The sequence below is a fragment of the Mus caroli genome, unplaced genomic scaffold, assembly GCF_978045245.1.
Source record: "Mus caroli unplaced genomic scaffold, Mus_caroli_1 scaffold_6, whole genome shotgun sequence".
In the NCBI taxonomy this organism is placed as follows: domain Eukaryota; kingdom Metazoa; phylum Chordata; class Mammalia; order Rodentia; family Muridae; genus Mus; species Mus caroli.
Genome location: NW_028227261.1, coordinates 42,234,323 through 42,254,870, shown reverse-complemented (window position 1 = coordinate 42,254,870; position 20,548 = coordinate 42,234,323). Strand labels below are relative to the sequence as shown.

At 47.0% G+C, this 20,548-nt stretch overlaps 1 protein-coding gene across 2 annotated transcripts in view; it reads left to right on the top strand.

Annotated features, from left to right (window-relative positions):
• The window catches only part of Trabd2b (TraB domain containing 2B), a 243,683-nt gene that overhangs the window by 91,239 nt on the left and 131,896 nt on the right, over window positions 1–20,548 (top strand). The window lies entirely within an intron of this gene.

The window sequence follows — 20,548 nt, the reverse complement described above, 5'->3', positions numbered from 1 at the left end:
AGAGCAAGTGGCCACATGGAGAACAAGCCACTTGTTTCTTTCAAATGTTAGGTTCCTTTGGAAACAGTAGAAATAACCATTATTTTTGTTTTGTTTTATTTTGTGGAGCCCTGGAATGGTCCAAAGCCAGAAGAACACTAAAAGGACTCCAATTTATTTGGCTCTAAGATTCTGTAGCTGTGCCTTTCTTTCCCCCACCAGGAACTCCACCTTGCTTTTATTTCTCATCTGGACAATTGTGCCAAGAAGACCATGAGCACGGCCTTTGGATGTCCCACAGTGAATAGCCCACATCAGGGGATCTGCCTGTGGTCTGACAGTGGGGCTCTGGATTAGTCCCTCTCCCTCTCTGGGCCTTGACATCCTCACTACTCAGCGCCCTAGAAGTGACAGAGGAGTGGATGACTTGCAGCTTTTCTGAACTCTTTTTCCAGGACTAGGGCTGCCTGGAGGCTAAATGGGGAATTAGGCTTCGTATGTATGCTGCCAACAAAGGAGTCACACTGTCACACAGCTGCTCCTAAATCTGTCCTTGGTGGAGCTTTAGAGAGGAGGGAGGGGGCAAGGCATGGCTTACCATTGCCTGCACTGTGCTCCCTCTTCACATTCTCAAGCTGACGGCGGCCTTGGCCTGCATCAAGCTGAAGGACTGGGGATTGCTAGAGTGAGCCAGGAGCTAAACACTGATCCATGGGGCTCACAATACAGAGATGTGGAGTGGTCCACATCCCCGAGGAAGGAGCTATGCTCCTGGCCACCTCTGGGGCTATGGCTTTTTCCAAGCTGACTTTCCTCATAAATCTTAGGCCCCCTGGTCTTTCTCTTTCTTGGCGTCTTCTGTCTGACATGGAAGGCATTCAGGGAATTGAACTCTAAACCTTGGCTGGCCATGCCTTATACTTTACCTTCAGGTGGGAGGGCTGCTGGTATGAGTTCCAGGAAACTTAAGATGCACTCTTCAGTCTACACTGAGCCTGAGCACATAACTGCTTGGGTGCTGAGATCTAGAAGAGGAGAGAGAGTAAGTGTGGGAGGGGGAAGAGGAAGAGGAAGAGGAAGAGGAAGAGGAAGAGGAAGAGGAAGAGGAAGAGGAAGAGGAAGAGGAAGAGGAAGAGGAAGAGATAGAGGAGAAAGCCAGTCTATAAGGCAGGTCCATTTTCATATGAAAACAGTGCAGGGAATTGTGGGAGCATGTAGCTCAGGACAGCCAGAGTAGAAGCAGTTATGCAAGTGCCAGGAGTGATAGGAAAGGTATATAAATAGAAGGAACAGCATGTACAAGAGCCCAGAAGACAAAAAGGAGTATCATGAGGCTCCCTGGAAAACACGGAGGTGCTGGAAGCCACAAAAAGAGGTGTGGAGGAAGACTATTCCAAGAGAGGGACTAGTGTGGGTTAGGGACATTGAAGTACAAAATGCTGGGGGGGGAGGTGGATTACATGGGAGTGAATATGAATACAGTGAGCAGGGAGGGAGCGCTCAGGCCTTGGTGACATTGGCCTGATGGGAGGTAGCAGACATGGTTTAGAGAGATGGGAATTATGAATTTGGTAGAAGATTGTTTTGCAGTTTCCAGATACTAGACAGTCATATGTTTTTACCAGGCTTTGTAGATTGTGGGAAAGAGAATGGTGTTAGCCTTTTTCCATAAAGTCCAGTCCCAGCCTCACACAGGAACAGGAGGTGCTTGGTGAGGTGAGGTGCTTAACACTTCCCCCCTACCCCCATCTCTCTCTCTCTCTCTCTCTCTCTCTCTCTCTCTCTCTCTCTCTCTCTCTCTCTCTCTCTCTCTCTCTCTCTCTCTCTCTCTCTCGTGTGTGTGTGTGTGTTCCATGTCTACCAGGTCCCATATTGGGATGCTGAACCCACAGACACTGGCTCACAGTGGCTCAGACAGACACCTGAGGGCAGCTTTGTAGAGTGAAAGTAGAGGGATGCTTAGTATAAGGGGACCAGGTGTTACTGTGCATACATTAGATGGTGACAGGATGCCTGCTGTACCAGCCTTGGGAGATCATGTGTGTAACCAGACAGGAGTGGGCATGACAGTGGAGAGATGTAGACTGAGCTGTTCCCAAGCCTCTCACGGTCTTCTTCAGAAAAGACATGATAAAGTACAACACAGGGCAGGGCTCTGAGACAATGAGACTCCAGAAGATGGAAATGAGCTGGGTGAGGCAACATAGTCACCCAGGACTCTAATCCTCCTGGCCCCTCCATTCAAGTAACTGTATGAGAGCCAGAAGTTTCTTTACTTCTGGGTTCTGGGTTCCTCTTTTGTCTCAGCTTAGCCCTGGCTGTGTAAGAAAAGGCTGAACAAACTTTATAGGAAGAACGTCTCTGACAGGAACAAAACCTTTGAGGAGGAAATCAACTGTGCTCACAAACCTACCAGCCATCAGGTCCATCCAAACAGGGAAAAATACCAAGTTGAGGAACTCCAGGTTTTTAAGTTTGCCCTTATGGAGTTGCCCGGACAGCAGTTCCAACAGGGATGTCAGCAACAGACTTGTTTGAAGAGATGGGGTTTGTGTTAGTCCTTGAAAGGAGCCAGAAGTTAGACACATAGATGGGCACATAACTGTACCAGCTCAGAATGAGGGCCTGAGGGGCATCTCATCCATACTTTCAGAGTGGTCCATATGCTGCCCTTGGGTACCAAACTAACTAGTTTGCAGACTAACTTCCTTCTGGGGAGTTCCACTCAGATCTTTTCAAAATATAGGCCTCAGGTACCTGAGTGTCCCCTGAGGGAGCTTTGCCCTCTTCTCTGTCTGCATTGCTGGAGGCAAAGAAACAATTTTTTCACAGGGTCTTGGGCTCACCCATTCCAAGTGTAGAGCCCAGAAGCTGAGGGAAACAGAGAAGGCAAATTTTGTGATCAAGAAGTATGTGAGGGGAATATACCGTACAAGAGATCTGCTATGGAATGCCATTAGGTCCTCATAGCGATTCATCCCTATTTTACAGACGGCAACACTAAAGCTCAGAGAAGTTACCTAGCATTCTCTCCAGGTCACAATGCCTATTGATGTCATCAAAGGAGGAGTTGAACTTGGGTCACTCTGATTTCAGGCTCCAAGACCTTTCCTCTGTACTGCACTGCTTGCTGGCCCCATGCCTGTCACTATTAATTTGTGGTGTGGTAGAGCTGAGCCGTAGTTTCTCCACTGGCAACATGGGGGTGACTGCATACTGGGGACTAGAACTCTATTTCTTGAATTTGACTGTGGCCATGAATCGCTTGAGGACCTTGTTAAATTACAGATTCTAGTTTATAAGGTCTGGGCTGAGGCATACCCACGTGCCCAGGACACTGTCAGTCTACAGAGCACATCCTGAGTACCAAAGGCCAGGCCATCTCTAATGGCTTCCCATCCACCAATATAGATACAAACTGGAGTGAAGAGCAGACATCTTGTTCAGACCACATTGATTCTTGGAATTCCTGCCTCATCTATTCAGCTTCTTGGAAGAGACCAGGCAAGGAGGAAATGTCTTCCCCTCACTTTACAGATGAGGAGTCAAGTTCTGAGTTAAAACAAGGCTTGCCCTACTGTGTCACAGCCTGGCCCTGGCTCAGCACCCTTCCTTGTCTACTAGGTATCCCTATCATATGTGCCCCTACTTTTTTTCCTCCTGACAGTGTTGAAGCATCCTTCATGGCTTTAGGGATTTTCTGCTACAGGTGGCTTTGGCATGTGTCTGCTCCTCACAGGAAGCCTGAGACTGGATGGAGCCTTGCTTTCTGGAGGGAGATTCCAGAAGCAGGCGTCAGCTCCACCCGGAGAAGCCAGTCCTCCTGCCTGCAGGCTGGCTCCACCCCAGGACTGGGCATACCATGCTCGTGGGATGGCTTTGGGCTTGTTACTTGGAAGCGTAGATGTTTGCAAATGGATTTATGGGTCCCATGTTTACCATATTGTCAAGGAAACAGGGCTGCAAGAGACTGAGTCACCCAGAGCAGGAAGACTGAGCCTAGCATCTCGGGTGGTCTCCACCACCCAAGCCCAGGGACCACTGTTCACACATGCCAGAGAAAAGGCCAAGTCAGCCCTGTCCTGCAGCTCTGACTGGAACACACCCCCTTTAAATAGTCCCTTATCTTCTTTTATCTTCTTGCCTTTCTCTATTTGTAGTTTTTCCTAGGCCTCCAAGATACTTAGAAAGAGTTCTTTTATACGAGTATGTATACACACACACACACACACACACACACACACACACACACACACACACACACCATCTGCTCTTGCTGTCAAGGGTGTCTGCCTCATGGTCATATAACCCTACACTCGCCTATATTGTGCCTGTGTGTATTTTCAAGCTATGTGATCCTGTCTTCATGTGGATTTTGCTTATCATCCACTTTTTGATCCTAGGAGCAAGGTTTTATACCCAGCTTACACTTCTCAGTGGAATACATAGCTACCATTTAATAATGGCTGCTAGAATGAGCCTTCTAGAATAAGAGGAGGGATGGGAACAGGGATTCTGACCTCATGGAAATCACTTTGGCTTCTTTCTTCTGTGAAAACCATTGAGTGCTTTAATCCCTTACGGATGCTCAGCTCTTACCCATAGTTAGCAGCCTCCTGACAGGATCCAGAAGTGCTGTGAGTGAATTCTCAGTGAAGGGGTTATAGAAGAACAGGCCTCCATTGGGGCTGCTTGGACTAGCAGTCCTACTATGTGGAAACTCCCTAGCAAACCAAAACAAGTGGAGACAAAAACTTTCCTAACTAGGAGCCAGAGTCTGTGGGAAGGAGCCTTGAACCTTCTCCAGGTGCGAGGAACACTCAATTCCTGCAGCCTCTAGGACTTGACCCAGCATATCCAGAACACAGTATTAGAGCTATGGGGTGCAGTCATACACCCCCAATTATCCTCAGACTGTGGTCTCTTTTCCTCCAGGATATAGTAAGCAGCTTAGTAGATAAGGACCCCCTTTGTTTTCTTCCCTCTTCTTTTCCTTTGAGGGACAATGATTTCATTTTTATTATCCACAGCTAAACATGGTTTGCCAAAAATAATCAAAGAAACATATTGATGATATACAAAAATTATCAGGAAAGTTTAAGAAAATGACTTTTTATATATTTATATATGAAAATCAGTTATATTCCTATGCATCAGGAACAAGTAAAACATGAAAGCTATATGACTTTACTATTTATGATATCACATTTACATGAAGTACATAAAGTTGAGCAAAAAAAAAGTGCACTTCTATACCAAAACTTAACGATAATTGAGCTAAGAATTAGGCAAAAACATTAGTAATATTTAACACATGCCATGTAGTGACAGCTAATGTGTGTGTGTGTGTGTGTGTGTGTGTGTGTGTGTGTTCCTATCTTTTGAGCCCTCAGAAAATCTTTATAGAATATACAGCATGGATCCAGAGTTTCTGTGTCTTCTGAGATCTAATTTCAAGCACACTGGGGTTTAAGTTAAGGTCTTTGATGTATTTTGAGTTGATTTTTGTGCATAGTAGAAGATGTGGATCTAATTTCATTCTTCTGTAGGTAGAGATCCAGTTTTACCCACACCATTTGGTGACTAGGCTCTTTGCTAGCAAGTGTTTTTGGCACCTTTGTCAAGTATTAAGTGGCCATACTCATGTGAGTTTATTTCTGGGTCCTTTGACCTGTTCCTTTGGTCTTCATGTATGGTTCTATACTGTCTGTGACTCCTTACTGTAACTTGAAGTCAGGCATTGTGTAGTTTCCTTCAGCAGTGTTCTTTCTGTGTGGGATTGCTTTGACTATTCATAGGAGATGTTTGTTCATTTGTTTGTTTGTTTCCATATGAAATTTTGGATTTCTCCTGTACTTTTGTAGAGCATTTATTTGGAATTTTTATGGTATTTCTCTGAGTCTCTGGTTGCTTTGGTAATATGGCCATTTATACAGTATTCTGCCTATCTAGGAGCACTGAAGGTCTTCCATCGTTTAGTATCTTCTTCAATTTCTTTTTTCCATATCTTAAATTTTTGAAAAGCATTTTACTTCCTTGGTTAGGTTATTCTGACATTATTTGTATTTTCTCTCTCCTATATGGCTCCTAGCTTGAAAGGGCATACGTAAATGTGGTTTCAGGTATAGGTATTATAACCAGAAAGGGTACTACGCAGGGAGGGGGTATTGAGAAAGAGGGAAGATAAATAGACCATGTATGATATCAAAGCAGAAAAGAAGCTGCTGGAGCTAGGAAGGTTCAAGGATGGTGGCTGCTAAGAGGTGAATCAATATGTCCTAGTCTTCTAGAATATTCCATGGACTGTTGGAAAGTTGAGGGGAAAATATCCAGGAACAGAATCTTTCATCTTCAGATGATAAATGGTACAAGGGTTAATTTTGTGTGTCCACTTGCTGGGCCAGATAGACTTGATCAAATGATATCCTTGCTGTTCTTACTAGTGCATCTTTTCAGATCACACTAAATCAGTGGGGCTTTAAGTAAAGTGTATTACCTCCTTAATGTGGATAGGCCTTACTAAATCAAGTAGAGGCCTCAGGAGAAGCAGACCAACCACTCTAGAGAGGAATGGAATTCTGCCAAAAGCCTTGGCTTCTTGCCTGGATCTCTGGTCTGCCAGCCTACCCTGAAAATTAGGGTATAGTCTCAAGAAGCAATTCTTAAAATCAATCAATCAATCTCCATCTACAGTCACTGTCTCTCCAGGCTCCCAGGGATCCTCTTTATACCAACCTAGATGCAAGGAACTCTGCACCACCTTTGAACTGCTTATTCGGATTTTCTTTGTATGTTGTGAAGATATTTTGGGGAACCTGATATCATGAGGTGCTGCAAAGCCAGTATCTCCGAAAATCTCTTCTGCTGTCTGCACTGCACCTATTATGTGCAATGGTGAGTGCTAGAGACTCCAACACTGTAACAGGAGACTCTGCTGTCACTCTGGTTATCTTAGGTCTCTAGTAAAACTCTCCACATACATATACATAATAGATGGATGTAAAGAGGACTCCAGGGAGCCTGGACAGGCAGACTTTGTGTTTTCTCTACTGTCTGTCACAGTCCAGAGAGCCTTCTAGAAATCTGCATCTGTCCAGATTTAATCTTCCCTGGCTACACATTTCAGTTACTAAAGGACATGACTGATGAAGAGGGGCATAGATTTCTGTACACTTTTCACACCAGGCAAGTATGGAGCAGGGTCCCAAGTTCCACTAAGCAAACACTCTTTGAATGGAATGCTCTCCTTGCGTTTCAATGAGGATAGTGTCTCCAGACTATTGTGCCCTCGTTCTGTGGTTTACTGGCAGTTTGTACCTGAGAGCAAAGGGCCCAGAAACTTTAGCTTGCAATGTGACCTTTGGCCTCTGGATGTCACTGACTTTGGTGTATAGGGAAGATATTAGCAAGCGCTTCTTGAAGTCCTGGAGACATTGATGAGCACTGGGCCACACAGGGACAATGAATTATGTCACCTGGTTCTCAGAGAAACTTATGGTCAGGCACTATAGTTCCCTATTAAAACAGCTTTCTGTGAAGAGGCTCTTGGTGGAGCTGAAGCCTGACTGTCCCTGGCTGGTCTCTACCGCACCCCCAGATCTCTCTCTCCAAAAGGGAGTTTCTGTCTTTAGTGCTAGTCATTGTTGGACTCCCGAGTGTCCCCTACCCCCCTCAGCTTTCTCAATCTATTCCCATTCTCTGGCTTCCTAGCCCAGCACTCCTCCCCAGGAAGCCCTGCTGACATCTCCTTTTGAGAACTTGGCACCTAGTACTGCACACATAACTTAGGGTGTTTACTAGAAAGAGTGATAAGGAGATCCAGTCAAAGGAAAACACTCCCAGGTACCAACCTCCTTAGAGATCTTCTGAGTCTGTTCTATTAAAGTGTCCTTACAAATTATGTGGTCCAGCCCAGGCCTCTTGTTTTGCACCTGTGAAGACTGAGGCTCATACAAAGGTCACCATGGGCAAGCAACAGTGGGACTAATGCTTTTTCCTGAGTTTCCCACAAATATAGAAGGTGGGGACTCCCTTGCTCCTCTCTGATCCTGCCAGGCACTGCCTGTAGCTCTAGGTAGCCTCCAGAATGAATTTCTGGAATTCCCTGTAGTAAGATTTCTATTCTTCTAGGGTCGGTAGCTCCCTGTGGCGGGGGCTGAGACATCTGGTTCATCAACCCATCTAGCAACCGTTCTTTCCAGTCATGCACTCTATCACCCTCGGCTTCACTGACTATTTACTCCCCTTTTCATTAGTCCATTTGCTTGTTTATTCATTCATACATTCACTGACCCATTCATTTGCCTATTGACCCATTCATTTTATGAACCCAAAGAGAGCACCATGCCTGGCCTAATTAGGAAGACTCATAATAAGCAGAGAACCACAGCACAAAATGACTACAGGTTTGGGCAGCCCTAGAGGATCATAGATTCCGGAAGGCATGGCCAACTGGGAGATAACAAGAAAGAAGCCTCACGGGTGAGCAAGAACACTCCAGGAAGGGAGGAGAAAGGGAGTAGCCTGGGCTTTCTGGGACCACTTGTGTCTGAGCAGTCTTGCCCCCTCTGACCCTGGCAATCTAGAAAGAACCACAACCCAATCTGAGAATCAACTCAAGCTCCTGGATATGTTTCCTTCCCTCAAGCCCTGGCTCAGTGACCTCGGCCAGTGGTTTCTCCAGGCTGCCAGTACTGTAAGAGGGAGTCTGGTTGGGTGTGAAGTACTCAGTCTACTTTCTTTCAAGCCCAGTTTGGCTCGTGGCCAGTCTTGAAGATTATTATCTAGATGCCTATTTCTGAGAGTCTGTTACTATCTCTGTTTGCCTCCTTCAGAGGAAGGAAAACGGGGGGGGGGGGGAGAATGCTAGCAAGTCACTGAGAATCCCTTTCTGTGGCGCACAGTAGTTAAGGCTGCTGGCTTTGAAATCAGACAGACATAGATTCTGATTCTGCGTTTCCCTTACTGGCTCTGAAGCCCAGGGCAGCAACACTACCCAGCCCACCTCCAGAGGCTATGCTACACAGTGAAGCATCACACTCATCGGTTTGATTGATTCATCCACGGTGTTGACAGGCAGAAAGTCCTCCAGATAGGGGACTTATGTCCTATTCATCCACTTGCTTTGCAGCTGGAGAGCATTTGCTCTATGCAGAACTGCACGAACCTTTCTCTAGCTCTGTGGCTGGGCAGGGACTCCTTCAACTAACTGAATTCCCAGTACCTTGAGCTTTTGTGTGACCTCCTAGGGTATTGGATGCTCATGCATGTACCGTCCAGGCAGTATAATACACCAGAATCCGATACTCCAGGAGGTTACAGAAGCTCAAGGAGGGTGGGGGGACAGGAAGGTGACATTCTCATCAGCAATCCTAAGAGCTGACTTCCTCAGAGGTGAAGTGACATCTCTGGCCGGTCAGTTACTTTATTCAGACTCTTAATTCGTCCACCTGCTCAATGGAAATAACACCTGTTTTATGAATAAACAGTACCTTGAGTTCACTGGGTGGTATAAAAGGAAAAAGGCACTCCTCACAAACACAGAACTGAACCCAGAGTCCTAGCTAATGCACAGGCAGGTGGGCAGTGTATGTCATAGTTTCTAGCAGAAATTCAGATTCTAATGGAAAGAGGCCAAAGGGAGGCAACAGTGCTGCATTCTAGCTCCTTAGACTTTAGAAGAATGTTCTGAGTGACAGAGACAATAGTCTATCTTCTCCATACCTCTATACCATCACTGGACCAGGCACTGATGAGCAGAGTCTCCAAACTATTGGACAAGCATCTGGATGTGCACCTCTTGCACATCACTAGTGGATTTAGGGATTCCTTCCCTGCCCAGAAGGCCTACTGTGGACCTGTGGAATGCTCTTCACACCTTGCTGGCCATGATCTTCCAACAGAGTCCTTGGGGTTGGTGTTCCATGAACTGGAATCAGCTTATGACACCCGACCCAGTCCTTGGTTCTGATTACCACTCCTGAGTCTGCTCTGCCAAAGCAGTGACCCACCAACTGCTCAAAACATATTATCACATATATAAAATGAGATAGTTGAACCTGCTCCATAGCACAGATTTAAGTGAAAGCATTAAACTACCCAGAACTTCCGCTGATTCCAGAGGTGGCTGAACTTTCTAGACTTAATCACAGCTGGAATGGGGAGAGGGAAGAATGTTGAATTAGATGAATATGAAGAATAATAGGAACAAGAGAGCACCAAGCAGAAGGAAGTTTAAATAGAAGAGAAGAGGACACTAAAAGAGGGTGAAGAGACTCACATATAACCATGTCCAGTTGCCACATGGCCTGTAGCTTCCCATGCATTTCTCTGACCACACAGAATTTCTCTCCATTTAGCCACTATGCAATTTCCCCATGTTTCCTGTGTCTTGTGTACCATGACTTTTCAGCTGTGCTTGACTTCCAAGTCTCCAGGAAGTGCCCCTTCTCCTGAAAGCCCCCCTTGACAAATAGGGTTCTCAGTAATCAGAGGCTCCAGTCCTGCATGCTTTCCCAGCCCTCGCTCATGTGCCTTCATGGCACTTCTCAACAGCCTCTGCTTTTTGGTCCTCACTGTACACTAGGAACCCCTGAGCCCCAGGAACATGCTTGGCTTACATTTGTGGTTCCCGGGCTCCTACAGGAACTGGCTGGCACTTTTTCAATTAAGTGAAAGAATGTTCAATGAATGAATAAAGGATCAAATGAAGACATGATTGCAAGGGGAGGCAGTGATGTAGTGTCTCTTTTGTAAGGGCCTGTCTGTATTTTCCTCTTCTCTGTGCTGTGCCTCTGTTCACAGTCCGTGGCTCCACTGTTACTGGAGAGTTGGTTGGTGGCAAACAGCCCAGCATCTGCCATGCTCCCAGGGATGCCCTGGTCTGCTTTTTCTTCAGGCTGTCTGTGGCCTCCTAAGCAACCCCTGGAGACCTGCAGAAACAGTGTTTTACTCCCATTCTGAATCCTCCCCACAAAACAAACATAGCCACTGCCAAGAGCCTTCAGGACTTGCAATGAAAAACAGGTGTCTCCTGGAGACCTGTCAGCCAGGCACAGAAACTTGGGGTCACTACCTGGGGATAGGGAAGAGGAATGGCAGCAAGGCATGCCATACACCTACAACTCCTAGAGTCCAGCTTCAGGGGCATCAGCCTCTTGTGTCATAGGAGACTGCCTCCTACACTGCTCCCAGGAGTCAGAGCATCAGGATACCCTTACTCAGCATGGGCAGATACACAAAGACAGATACGCGGCTCTGTTTCCCCCTCACGTCTCTGACTCACCAAAGTGAAGGGGTGTTTGGTATCTGCAGTCACCTAGCTGAGGATCCTTCCTTGCCTACTGTACCTCATTTTTCTACTTGGAGTCTAACGGAACTCATCCTGTCAATGAGGTTTTGAGCCTGCTGTGGGATGATAGCTTAGAGGTGTATGAGTGGACCCCAGGGATCCTACCTGGGCTCCAGCATCCACAATTGACAGGCTGTATAAAACCTTAAGCAAAGCACTGCTGGCTTCCCATCTCTGCTTACCCAACCTCCCGAGGCAGTTCCATGGTGGCAGTGCCTCTTCTCTCCTGCACAACTCACCCAACCTCTGCTTCTCCCAACCTTTAGGTAAGATGTCTTGTCTACCTGCAAAGCTTTGTCCAGTCGTCTTATTCCTTTTTGTATGAAAGACATGTTTACTGAGCATCTGCCGTGTACCAGACACTGTTCTCAACATATGGTCATGCCTGGCATCCTGTGCTTACTGGCATCCCTGTTTACTGACCCATGGATGTGTCTACCCACCTTGAGGTGTTTATCTGTGTCCTGGAGTAGGCTTTTTTCATGCTTGCATGACCTATATCTGAGCTTCTGGTGGTAGAGACTGCGCAACCACGTCTATACCCAGGACATTGGGCACAAAGGACTATACCTGCCTAGTTCACTTCTGATTCTCCAGCATCCCACCTACATCCTAGTATACTCGGGGTCCCGTCAGTGCACACCAGAAAAGAAATGGAGTGGAGTGGAGAGATGGCTCAGCAGTTAAGAACAACACTAGCTGCTCTTCCAGAAGACCTGAGTTCAATGGAGTATTCATACAAGCCCTGCATGTTCACCTCATGGCCCTTGCAGGAAAGGTTTATCTCCTGTCACCTATTCCCATCCTCCTACAGTGAGACTCTGTAGAGGGGCCAGGTTCCTATCCCCTGAGTAGCTTGTCTTGGGAGGAGCCCAGGCCAATAGGTGCTATAGCAATCATCTCTATTTGTCCTGGAGCCAGTTCCTTGCTCCCCAGCCCTCACCTCTGATTTCAATTATCTAATTGCACATTGCTGCTGAAACTGCCTCCAAGCAAAGGAGCTTGCCTGGCCCTGCCTTCATTATTTCCCACATCCCTTCACCTTGCACCCAGCTCTTGGGTACCCTAAAACACCCCTGCTCTCCTCCCCTCCTCTCCTCTCAGCCTGGTCATGAGCACTCTGGACTCTCCCAGATGCCTGTGCCTCTAACTCCACCCTCTCACATATTTACAATAAACCTGCCCCGCCACCATTAGTTAGGACCAGTCATGTTTTCCTCTCCTTTTTATTTCTATTTTTCCCCCATTCAGTGAGCACTCCACTGGATTTGCAGGACCCAGGTGAGTATCACTCTCCTATTAGAAATGCTGTCAGTTTTCATGGCTTCAGGTGGCAGTTGAGTTACTCCCAAGCATACTACTTCCAGCAGGGACAACCTCTGGAAGCTTTGTCCATTCCCTGGGGTGGAGGATGAGAGAGACAGAGAAACCAGAGAACTGAGGCTTAGCATAGAGAGGTGAGACATAGCAGGAACAAAACTACTGTCCCTAAGAATCCACCAGGCTTTCCTGTAGCAGAGAAGACAGTGTCACAGAAGCTGGAACTAGCCCAGTGGCAAAGAGCAAAATGAGACAGTGGCTGCTCGGTGTCCGCAGAGCAGCTGCCCTGGCGCTTGGACGTGGTGATCAGCAACCTACTGCAAAGTAAGAGGTGGCCTGGCCCCTGCTGGGAACTGCTGGGAAAGCACCCCAGATTCTAGGAGAGGCAATGCCTTGGAGGTCCTGGGCTGCCTCCTAGCTTCACTGTTCCAGATGAGTCATCTCTGCTGAGCCTGGCTCAGCCCTGTCCTATGGGGATAGGAATGGCTAGGTTGTGTGAAGTGCTTTCTCCTGGGGCATGCTGACCCTGAGAACATGGGACAGTGCCCCTGCCCACAATAACCGAGACAAGGTTCCCAGGTCACTTCAGCCCTGGGGCTGCCCTGTCCTCACCCCCTCCCCCAAGCACACCAACCCCTCCCCATGAGTTGGCACTCTACTGCTCCAGGAAATGTTGTTACAAATTTTTTTTTTCCACAAAAGCACATGCTGGATTTTCCATGCCACCTCCAGCACATTTTCGGGAAGTCCCAGGTGGTTGGGATAGCGGCTGAGACCCTCCAGAAAGGCCAAAGATCCAACAAACTGAAAGAAGGCTGGCTTTTATTTAGTCATAAGTACATATACGTCTCAACTTTTGAATACTGGAAAGGAAAAAAAAAGTCCAGCAAACCAAAAAAACACACACATCGCTTTGCTTTGGAGGGTAATTACTCTGAATTCAGTTAAACCAACTTGCTCTAGCTAACTAGATTAGTTTACATCTTGTGGTAGAAAAAGAAATACAAATTACTTAGATTGCAATAAACCATGTTTTTCTAACTAAGTAGATTAGTTTATATCTTGTGGCAAGAAACGAGGAGAACGGCTCAGCAAAGCCTGGTGCTTGCTCGTGCCCACTTGCTAAGTTCAGGACAGGCTGTTTGCTAGGTGACCTCTAGCCTCTGATCCCCCCAGGTCTCCCTCACCCACTTCTTCCAAGAAATGCTAAGAACTGGGCCTGGGGAGAAGAATAAAAACACATTGAGCCCAACCTCCCTGAGGATGACGTCAGAGCACTGAGGCTGCCCACTGTGTACAGACTCTGTTCTCTCCAGCAAAGCATCGCCTGTAACTCCTACTGTGTGCAGCCAGACCCTGGGCCTAAGTGAATGGGACCAGCTGTTTGTTTGAATGTGAGGCACAAATGCCACCTAGGGCGCATACTTATCTTGTGCTTGACTGACACCATTTTGAGACTGGAAATAATTTATAAATTAGGGGTTCCTCATCATTTTGTTCCAGAACTTGCAAATTATGTAGCTGATCCTAAAGGACAGACATGGGCGGAAGGAGGAGGGGACTGCCCTCAGGAGTGTGGTTTCCTGGAGGACACAAAGTAGTAACAAGAGTCCATGCTCACCAATGGAAGAGGAACCATGGGGACATACAAATGGATGTCATCCGTGTGTGACAGTGTCTGCAAAGTGATTTTCTTTCTTTTAGGGAACATACAAGGAAGCATTGTCCCTAGTGAATCCAGCAGTTTTAATGACTTGGTGAATCTTTGACTTGTTTCCTTGTTTGTATTTTTTTCATTTTGTTTTGTTTTGTTTCGTTTTGTTTTTTCCTAAGAAGAAAGATACTTGCTGCCTGAGGTCTGTGCCTTTCTGTCAGCTCTGTCCTTTCTATTATATCTGATGCCTTCTGTCATAGGAAAGGTTCATGGTGGGGTGGGGTCTGCAGTTATAACTGTCAAGCCCTGAGCAGTTTTTGAGGTGTCTAGTTTTTTGTGGATGGGGTGTACAGAGTGGTTCCCCCAAGGGTCACTTCAATATAGAAAGTCATTTTACCCAACAGAAGGCCACCCATGTATTATTACACCACAATGAGGCTTGGTCTCATCTAACTGTCACAGAGACCTTGTAAGTCTGTTAAAAAGAATATGAATTTGATTTACAAGCAGAGTGGTTTTATGTCACTTATATTTCCTCTTGTGAAAATCCTGGCTGAGAGTGTGCTCTGCTCCAGGAGGCTGGGAATGGTTTGGAGTCCTTTTCCTTGCTTCTGCTGCCAGGCGTTTTGGCGTTTTCTGCAGTGCAAGGTGGTCCAACCTCCTATCTGCATTCCAGACCTGGGGAAGAAAAGCAGAACTTGGGCTTGGACTCATGAACCTTCTAGCACCCATTGGCAATAGCTCAGTCACTTGGTTACTCTTATCTTCAAGCTCACTTCTAGGTGGCTATGTTTCTGGATAAACATGGGGAGAGCTACAGGAGGCTAGATGTGTGGGTGAAGGGACAGTGCATACGTGCCGTATGCTTTAGGTTTGAGGTAGTTGGGTTTTGTAAATAAACAACAGTTCACATATGAGAAGATAGTGAGAGAAAGCTCTGTGGTTTACTTATTTACCATTCAGGGTTTGTGGATTTGGAGAGAAAGCCTCTGAGCTTCCATTAAATGCTCATGCTTCCAGTGCCATCATAGAACTTTGTCAGCTTATCATTGCTGCTTCAGTTTGGTGGACAGTAGTCAGGCCAACCTGGAAACAGAGCTGTGGGGCTGAGAGGAGTCAAGGCTAGGGAGTCAAGATAGGCCTTCTAAGGAAGGCCTGTTCCTGGGACCCCAGAGTAAGATGGGTTGGGGTTATTGTCTCGCCCCTTGTTCTCAGGCAGGCCACCTAAACCCTCCATATGTATTTCCTTTCCCTTCTAGTGAGGCCCACAGCATGTGCACACCCAGCAAAAGAGAAGCATAGTAAGGGTGAACTGAGGGCCATCACTAGGGACAACATCACAGGTCGTGAGGCAGGCTTCACACTTGGAAGTTAGAGGCTGTGGCAGCAGATGAGGCGGTATAGTTTAGAAGGAAGGCCCTTCCTCATGCTGGCTCTTCTCTTGGCCTGGACTATGCCCATTTTCTAGAAGCTGAGGTTGTACAGAGCAGTCTCAGGGATGGCCGCCTTGTATACCTGGGATACACGGGACATCTTTGTCCCTCCTCCCAAACCATTTCTACTAGTGAACTGACATCATGTGGTCTATAGGAACTGCTGCATCCCCACTGGAATACTGGTAGTATATGGATCTTTGGGCAGATCTGGCTCGTTACTCATTATGGGTTGAGGACAAGTTTGAGAGGGTTGGAGGTGGAAAGGCTTCAGGTAAGGACTTGGAGGGAAAGTGTATGGAGGGGCAGCAGAGTATGGAGAAAGAGAAAATAGGAGACCAGGCAGAAGCCAACCTAGGAAAAGCAAGATCTCCTGTGAGGTACAACTAAACCAGAGCAGCCTCAGGGATGGGCAGAGACCCTATCTTACACAGGAGAAGGCCAAGGCTCCATGGACTCCTAATTTGTCTAAGTTCACCCTGTCAGTGATCCACTTAGAATGATTTGTCTTTTTTTCTCCTCTTCAAAATCAACTGTACAAGTATGTATCATTGTAGAGTATGTAATCATTATATGAGGCATAAACAAGAGATTATAAAAATCCACCATCTGGTGGAGTAACCACTGTTAACATTTGATGTATATACATCTCCACATTTCCCCATGCTAATCTGTGTCTCCCTATACATGCACATATAAATGAATACATATTTAGAAAACCAAGATCATTCCTGTTCTTGCTATTTGAAAACCTTCCATGTTCAGGTCACTGAGTATCATGAGCCTCTTCCCACTACAGTAAACACACACCAAAGCATCTTTAGATGGTGCTTTTAGTGGCCATAGAGTACATTTAGACATTCCCCAAGTTCCACAGTTTCATGGCAGAGAACACTTATCAGGTTGGTTTTGTTTTGTTTGGGGTTTTGGTTTTTGTTTTGTTTTGTTTTTAATGAAAAAGGAAAAAAAATTCCTGAGTATTTGAAGGTAGAAATGAGGTACTATCTCTCACCTCTCTAGTCTCACCTGCCCAGCCACCCCAGTTTGCCTTGCCAGGCAGAGTCTAAGATGCCCCACCCCCCAGTGAACCCAGAAGTCCCTGACTTCATTGTACAAAGACCTCGAGGGCTCACTTTCAATCAGTTATTGCACAGAAGGAAAAAAAGTCACGTAAACTCTCAGGATGATTTCCTACCGCCCCGGTTTCTAGAGAATAGCTCCTTCCTCTCAGTTTTTCCAGTGTTCCCTCAGAGGCCTGGGATTCTCCTTCACTGGATAGATGAAGAGTGAGAACTTCCATGAATGCATTAGCCCCTAGCTACCTATGCCTAATGTCACGGTGAAATGGAAAAAGGGCCAGGCCTGAAATTCACACAAACCAGGTCAAGTCAGGCTCCCCACCTCCCACCCCAGCCCTGCCATGTTAACAGGGTAACTTCCAGCCCTGACATATATCTGGTAAGCATTTCTAGCCTGAAATCTTACATGCTCCAAAAATCTGAAATTGTTTTTTTTTTTTTAATCACTGACATGAGTCTCTCAAGTGGAAAATTCCATGCCATGAAACTTTGTTTCATGTGCAAAATTATTTAAAATAATGTATAAAATTTCTTCAGGATATGTGTGTGTGTGATATAAAAATACAGACACACATACATATATATCAAGGTGTGTAAGAAACTACATATATATCAAGATGTATATGAAACATACAGGATTTTCACTTTTAGGCTTAGGTTCCACCCACCCCCAAAACCTCATTGCACATAAGCAAATATGCCAAAATTTAACATAGCCTCCCAACTCTCAAATGCTTCTGGTCCAAGGACCTTAGATAAGGGACCCACAGCCTGGATAGTGCTTGCTTGTAGTTTAATAACTCATCTCCTCACTGGCTTGAGGAGTGCTGGAGAACAGATCTGGTCACCATAAGCTTCCCTTGTAAAGAGTCGTATTAGTAACTCCACCCAGCTAATGAACAAATGCCCGGTCATGAAAGAAAGTGTTTCTAATAAGCATGCAAGTGTATCTGCCAAGGCAGCCCAGCCCACAGCCCCAGCTGCTGGAGGTTACAGCATCCTGTGTGAACAGCCCCACTTTTGTGCTTGGAACATGCGTGTTATTGGAGCCAGACGCCCCCTCCTCATGCCAGCAACAGACTGGTGTTCACATGGGCTGTGTCCATTGTGAGCAGGCAGAGACTCCCAGCCTGTTCCAGAGCTGAGACCACAACTGTCAGTGGTCAGACCCAAAGCTGGACAAGCTCTGTGTTCTCCTCGGTCACTGTGTGCCTCGTGCCAGATGGGGATGGACAGCACAAGAGATTGGTGTTGGCAGGTCCCCCCACTGGGCTCTGGCTCCCAAGAGCCAGGCTGAGGGACTTGTGTTTTCTTTGCTGTGCTATTAAGCTGTCTTTTGCTTTTAAGGTTCCCGGACCTGTCATAATACAGGCCATCCCAGCCAAGATCCTGGGCCCCTGTTCCTTTGAACCTCGGGGGCAGCTGTAGAGAAATCCCACTTTTCCTGTGGTGTGGCTGACAGCCGGCTGACAGCTCACAGCCAGGCTGCTACCAAGCAGGCTACAGCACAGAGAGGCTGGGAGTTGGGAACAAGTCGGTCCCCACAAGGGGAGAATTTACAGAGCTCTGCCACATTCGGACCCTAGCAGGAGATAGTAGGGATGAGATCAGGATGTAAGCAAGCTCCACATTGCAGTCAGAACTCGTACATCCTCAGAAGCCATTACTTCAGTGTGGCGCTTGTGCGAGATGTCTTGGATCTAGTCTAGTTGCAAGATGTCTTTGCTGTTGATCTTCAGCCAGCTCCTTAACCTCTCTGAGCATTGCTTCTATAAAGTGAGCATCTCACTAACATCTCACAGAGTTGTTAGTGAGTCTAGATGGACTATGTGTTTCTTCAGTGTATCTCCTAAAGCACTAAGTCCAGTGCCAGGCACAGCACGTTTTCCTTTCCTGGGACCCCAGCCAGTGCTGAGGTGGCCATGGGAGTGAGGAACAGTCAGTCCCCTGTGACCAGGAAGTCTAGATTCTGATTCCAGCTATCATGGGCCCTACATGATAAGTGTTAAATCAGTCCTACATTCTTAGCCACTGTTTGCTTGTGTCTCGGGACAGAAAATTGAGAAGCAACCTTGCTGAGCCAACCTCTAAACAGGAGAGTACCTGGCTTGCCGGGGTAGGGCTGGCAGGTGTGGAGGGTGGAGCCTGGTAAATCCTGGGTAACATTCACCCCAAAGGAAAGCCTTTCCCCTTTCTCTTATACCCCCTTCCCTCCCTCACTGGTTCACATTTGCCTGTGTGCACCTCTCACACCATGAACCAGAGTGAGAAAGTCTGGTTGGGGGAGAGAGAGCACAGGAAACGGGGAAGATAATGGGAGAGGAAGCAGGGGAGACAGGTATGCAGAGACAAACAGATGAACCAGGGGACTGACAGCCCTGAAAGCCGTGGAGTTAAGTGAAGGATGTGAAACGGAGATTTCCTACTTTGAGCGGAGGCCCAGCCAAGGGTCACACACAGATGCCGGACACTGATACATTTTTACTTCTGTGATGGTGTTAAGGGGTGACCCACATCTCAGTCAGGTCAAACTCAAAGATCCTGCAGAAGTCTGGTTACCATCCTCACCCTCCTGTATCCCTTCCCCCAACCCCACCTCCCCCTTTAAGCCTGCTGCTCTGAAGTTGGTTCCCATTGCTTTGCTCACCTGAAAAACACTCCCGACCAGACTCAGTCTTGTATCCTTTAAGAAAAATGAAGGAATTAGATTTACTTTTAGTACACGTATCTTGAGGAGCTGCTGTTCTCCAGGTACAATCTGGACGCAGCCCCTTTACCTACTCAATCCAACCTTTCTTCCCATGAGTCATTCAGCTGGTAGCTGTGACCCCCTACCCCGTTTCTCCAGTTTCTGCTAACGGAGTTTCATCCTCACTTCTCCCTTTCGCTATGAGCACCTCATATTGTGTCTGTAGCAGACACAATAGTCACCCAGGGAGACTATTGTGTCTGCTACAGACAGTCCCAGGTTTTGATTCATAGGCCAGCTTCTGTTGAATTAGAATATGCTGAACTGAATGTTTCAGTTGATGAACCCAGGTGGTTTGCAGCCTTTGGCCCTGCAGAAAGGAGTGAGATATCCTGAAAACAATAACGTGTGTGTTATATGGAGGAGGCCAGTGCTTACCTCAAAGGGAGGATGGCACAGAGGGGAGAGTTTCTGCTCTGCAGGCTGGTGAGATAGGGAGTCCTTTGGATGAGTGGTGGAAGTAAGTCCCTGGCTGGGTTGAAGAGCAGCACAGCTCCCCAGGCCCCCCTTCCCCTACATTACCTTCTCAACTGGTGGCCTCCCAGACCTGACCTCTCATCTCCCTACTACAAACAGCAGCTCCTCTAGTGCACAGCTTCCTGTGCAGGCCTCATGCTGGTTTATGATGTAGGTAGCATTGAGGAGCATAGCCTTCCTCTTCTTCAGCTCTACGGAAGCACTGCATCACGAAGGGCCTGGCCCACTGGTCATGCCCAGTGGGTGCCTGCCTGACTAGAAGGCTGATCCTGTAGCCCCGGCCAGTGTGGGTTAAGTAGGGGTACATGAGATCAATAAATATTTACTGGGTGTTAAGTTTTTAGCCTAATGTAGGAATTAGCAGCCATTCTCACCTATGGTAATGAGAGGCATGTGCATCTCCTTAAGGGCTGGGGCAGGAACTCTCTCCACCTGACTGCAGACTGTTTGGAACACACCCTACACTAGCCCCTGACTGGCCCTAGCCAGGACATCCTAGGAAGCTCC